General features: G+C 37.4%; 1 long non-coding RNA gene across 2 annotated transcripts; it reads left to right on the top strand.

Moving 5' to 3' along the window:
• Positions 1-370: 370 nt before the first annotated feature.
• On the top strand, positions 371-5,411 carry LOC122068132. 2 transcript variants are annotated; one of them, XR_006136989.1, is made up of 3 exons: positions 371-459; positions 578-3,780; positions 4,547-5,411. It is a non-coding gene; the product is annotated as an uncharacterized LOC122068132 (long non-coding RNA). The 2 variants fall into 2 exon arrangements; XR_006136988.1 differs by having other exon boundaries at positions 4,509-5,411.
• Positions 5,412-5,417: the final 6 nt, after the last annotated feature.

Raw genomic sequence — 5,417 nt, 5'->3', positions numbered from 1 at the left:
ATCTTGAATCCAAGATTATGAATATGCTTTTGTACTTGGCTTCCCCATGCTACAAAAGTTGTTTCTGTTTTCTGGTTTATTTTTCAATTTGCTTTCAGCTGCATCACTTCTGCACTCCTATAGACCTATGAGCTGCTTTTTCTACTATGGTATCAACTACATTCCCAAGACCTTTAGGTTATACCAATTTTCCGTCAAATTACCATTATCAGGTACCCTCAATGAAGATTTCTATTTGGTTAACTTGACTAGAAATCACATGAGACATATAATCATAACGCAATGCAGAGATGTAGATGTAAATAAGTATTTTATAATCTTCAAAGAAAATAATCTAACCTTAAGCAATGCATTAATGGTTTAGCTTTGACAATGCAGCCAGAGTTGACACACTGAAATAATGGATCAGCAAGCTGGGGGAAAAAGCTGATAGTTTCACACATGGAGTTCGTGAGCATGGTAATTGTCTTATCCCATCTCTTTATACATTCTGTGGCTTCTTTTTTTTTTTTTTTTTGTTAACTTGAATAAATTATATTCATATTGCTTAAGTATGAGCTATTTTTTCTTTTGGCAGGATGGTCAATATTTAGATGATTCAAAGCAAAGCACTGCTGATATGACAGTTTTTGTGACTACCATACTAGGCTTTTTGTTGTGTTAAATTGAGGAAAGAAAATCTAGAGTAATTGCATCTGTTTTTGACTATGGTCTACTAATTGGATGGCCCCATAACATCCATTAGAGATGGTTCCCCAGCCTAATGCATGACTTTGGAAGCTGGAGGTTTGTCAAATTACCCTTTATGCTGGTAGTCCATCTTTATATATATCTTTCATGTAGTTCACAATTTTTTTTCGGTAAAACAGAGCTGAGAAAATTCTCCCCACCTTTGTTCCAACATTATGTGGAGCCACATCTTTTATTTTATGTATATGAACATTTTTCACTGTTATTTATGTGAGAAAGTTACTGTGAAAAACTTTCAGCCTAAAGACTATCGCCTCTCATGGTTGACCTTGTGAACAAAAGTGAGTTTCATTTTATCCTTACCAACCTTTCCCTTTGATCTTAGCTGCCATCTTCTGCATTTTTTGACAGTTCACTTTGGTAGGTTGATATGGGCATGATTTGCAACATGCTTTGACATCATATTTCCTAGGCTGCTAAATTGATTCTCTTTTTCATTATTGATGCTATTGATTTTGTGTTTTGATAGTTTGATCATTCAAATGCTTAGTATTCATTTCCAAAACAAGTAGTTTTTATGAAAATTTATATAAAAAGTAAGAAATAGCATTCTTGTAGTCTTATTGCATTTTTACCTGACAATTCTATTTTATTGGTTTTTAGCTCAATTGGTAGAGCTAACGGAACATGAGCATGTCTCAATTATGTTCCAAGGGGATGGTGGTTCGAATCCACCAAGACTCTTTTGGGGTTCAACTATTCATAGTAAAGTTATTTAAGAAATCATGTAGAAATTGGTGCTGTTATGGTGAAGAATTTTCAAAAAATACTTGAGAGAAGCTATTAGAGGTGTTTTTTCTTGTTTGTGAATGTTTAGAACTTGCTCCACCAAATTAAAAAAACAATGTTTAGAACTTGCCACTTGGTTTGTGTAGTTGGAATGCACCACTTGTCACTTCTCTTTTAGAAGCTGGTAGTTTCTAAGATTCTTACCATCCCACTTCTCTAGGGTTGATTTTGAGGACCCCATCTTCTGCCATTGCTCAAAGAACGACACCTTAATTGCAAAAACTGCAGCTAATCTTATCATTTTTAAAGAGCATCCCAATCAATGAGTTCTAAATCCTTGATATATATGGTCGTTTGGGTGGAAAATAAAAGTTCATGCTCAATTCAAATATTTCATTTGGAATTTGTTAAGAATGGTGTTTACACTAAAGGTAACCTCATTCGTCTCTTTTATTTACCTGATGATTGTCCCTTTTGTCATTGTGATCGAGAAATTGATTGACATTTATTCCTTTCATGTCAATTTGCCAAACATATTTATGCAGCTGGGGTATTGGGTCTTAGAATTGAATATCTTAGAGGAGAGCCAAATTTAGGATCGATTGCATCTTTAAGTGATATAAAGATGTAAGGGAATGGGGTATAGGGTATAGGGTATGGGGTATAAGGTATAAGGTATAAGGTGCAGTGTATCCCTATGGGATATTGGGTATAGGGTATTGGGGCATAAGATATAAGGTATAGGGTATTGGGGCATAGGATATAAGGTGTAGGGTATGGGGTATGGGGTATATGGCATAGGGTATAGAGTATGGGACATGTAGTATAAGGTATAGGTTATAGGGTATGTGAAAGGGAGCTTGACTGGAAGACCCACCCATCGAGTAACGACAAAAGTTGGCCTTAGTGATCCAATGGTGCTGAGTGGATGGGAAGGTTTTGCACCTCGATGTCGGCTCTTTGCCACCTGGGGCTGAAGTATGTTCCAAGGGTTGGGGTATAGGGTATGGGTTATGGGATAATATGTATAAGGTGTAGGGTAATGAGCCCACTTGGATTAATTTTTCAATGTGACACACAATGGGGAATTCAGGACTTCTTTTTCAGGGGGTGGGGAGAGTGACAGGCACAATGCTAGGCACACTCAACATTTTCCCTTTAAATTTCGATTTGGGTTGAATTGGTTTTGGTGTTGGAATGGTAAAATCGAAACCAGAACAATAATGAAAATTCAATTTGATTTTGATTTTGGCGCAGTTTGGCTTGTACGCATCAAACCACCTCTTTTTTTTTTCTAAAGAAATCAGCCCTCATTTAGAGGGGATGAGAATAGAACTAGAGAAGTAATGTGTTATTGACCATGTTCCAATAATGTGTTCCAGTTGGCTATATTTCATTGGATGAACTTTTTCTAGTTTTAAGCATATCTGTTAGGCTGGAATGGATTTTGTACATACCTATTAGGTGGGAGGGTGAAATTTTCAATCACCTATAGACGAGAAAAAAATGAGAAAGAGGAGAGTGGGGGGAGACAGTGCGTGGGAGCAGGGAAAGATTCCATGGTAGAAATATTCAAAGCCTCTGCTGGTTTTTCTTTCTCTTCTCCTCCCCATTAACCTGCATTCAATTTGACTGTTATATTTTGATTTTGAAAACCCTAGATCTCCCGATCCTCTCACTCTTTTCAGTCGCTCTTCCTTCTCTTACCTGAATCTTCAAAGAATATATAGGTTTCCATCTCTCACTCTTCTCTTGGAAGCCCATCTGCTTCTTTTCCCTTTTGATTTCACCATTAAATCGTTGCTGGCTCCGGTTCCGATGAAGTGAATTTCTTGGACATTTTAGATGGCTTCGTCCTTGGTGTATTATTTCCCCATTTAATCTATGGTTCTACTGACCTTTTCTGGTTTTAGGTTTTATTCATGCATCCTTGCGTTGGGAACAATCTTCGTTTAGGTCGTAAGATTGTTGGGGTTCATTTGGAGAGATCTCTCTTGGTGTGTTGCTGCTTCTGTTTTTTATTATCTTTGTTTCATTTTGTATATTTTATGATTTTGGAGAGATCTATTCATGCTTGTTATTGTTTTTGTTTCATCTTGAGAGATTTATCTTGGTGTGTTGATGCTTCTGCTTATAACCAATATTCAGACAAATGAAGAGGTCAGAGCGGCAATGAATGAATGGAGATGAAGAGAGCAGATGGAAGAAAAAGAGAATAGCTTAGGGTTTCAACCTTAGCCACTGGATTTTTTTTCCGCCATGTGTTCAAATATGGTTTTGATCCCTTTTCAAAATCAATGGGTAATCGACAAACTTGTTTTATGTCATGTTTTAGTTAGTAAGACACGTTATCTCTGGTAGAAGTCATAAAACTCTTCCTCCTCATTATGTCTCTGGGATTTCTTTTGCTTGGGGCAACAATAGACCCATCTATGTAACCCGACCTCCAATGTTTTTCTGCATAGCGAATGCCCAAGAGGCTTCTTCCCATTGAGTTTGGGAGATACTACCTGAGTGAGCTGCAGAGGATTGATCGGCCATGGAAAAAACCAGAGAAATGCAGAACGCCAAAAGAAGAATTGATTTTTTTTTTGTTTGTTTTTTATGAGAAATTTCTGTCAAGATAGAGCCGAGATAACGTAGAACTCTCCACTGTAGTCTTTTGAAATCTCTTTCTCCTCTGTTGGCTTGACAGAGATAGGTTGCTGGTGTTCTGTCCTAAACTATTTTTCCTGAAATATCCTCTGTTAGCTTGACAGAGAGTAGTCTGTATTGAAATATCAACTCAACTAAGCCTTATCCTGACTGAAGAGGTGGACTAAATGCATCTAGTATACCTTTTTTTCCTTTCGCAAAAATATTAAATTTCTCTCATCTATGCTTCATATTTCACTTCTTATTGGTACTCTAATGCCTTTGTTGTATATGCATTAAAATATTGGATTACAATGCTGTCATTGAATTCATTATGCTTTTGTTTGTACTCAATATGTTTAAAATGGGTTCAACTTGATCATAATTGAACTTAGAGACATCCCTTCATCAATAGCTGCTGCCATTGCTGAAGGTTGCATAGATCCAATTACCATGGAAGCCTTTGATAACGCAAAGAAACCGAAAAGTTGTCTAGACCCAAATGTAACTCGAGCTTCTGATCAAATCCTAAGAGCGGAGGCCCAGGTGGTGATATCTGCGCAAGAGAGCTGCTTATCCATATTTTCTTCTTGTGAAACAAAAGATAAAAAGAATACAGGCAAGCATACTTTTAAACATATAGCTTCATCGTTTATATAGAAGCTTTTCCACTGTGCTGTGTGAGTTGTCCACTTCTTACCTGTTTATTTGGTAATATATTAGTCATAATGGGACCTCAATTATGTGAAGATTGCTTGGCATGACAAATGCCAGTCTAATCTTGTTCTATCTTGTCTGTGTGCATGTTGTGCATATTTTGTGGTAAGCTCTATTTTTACAAAGTTTTAGTCCTTCTGTCATGAACAGATACAGAGCAGAAGGTGACTTGGATAAGAGGAGCTATTTGAAGGAAGTTGCTGCCCTTGAAAAACTAATAGCCCCTTAAGAATTCCACTAGAAATTTGATGACATTGTAGAAAAAAGAGAATTTCCAGACAACAACCCCTTCAAGAAAAGAACATTGTGAATGGGAGAGAAGGGAGTCGCGGGAGATATCAAGTGAGCGTATGGTATCTCCCTTCAGTCATCCTGATTTATCTTTCTCTCTCCCTCTCCCTTCCCATCTTGTCAAAATCTAACACCTACTTCTGAACTCGACAGTTTTCTTCCCGACCACAAACCCCTGTTATCCAAATCCATACCCCGCCTCGTCGACTCTCGTCAACCAGCTCTGCTTTCTCTCTCTCCTTCATTCCCATCTCGTCAACCCTAACCCCTCATTTCCAGATCTCATCTCTTTTTTT

Source organism: Macadamia integrifolia, unplaced genomic scaffold, assembly GCF_013358625.1.
Source record: "Macadamia integrifolia cultivar HAES 741 unplaced genomic scaffold, SCU_Mint_v3 scaffold3433, whole genome shotgun sequence".
NCBI classification, from domain to species: domain Eukaryota; kingdom Viridiplantae; phylum Streptophyta; class Magnoliopsida; order Proteales; family Proteaceae; genus Macadamia; species Macadamia integrifolia.
This window is presented reverse-complemented; position numbering and strand designations above follow the sequence as displayed.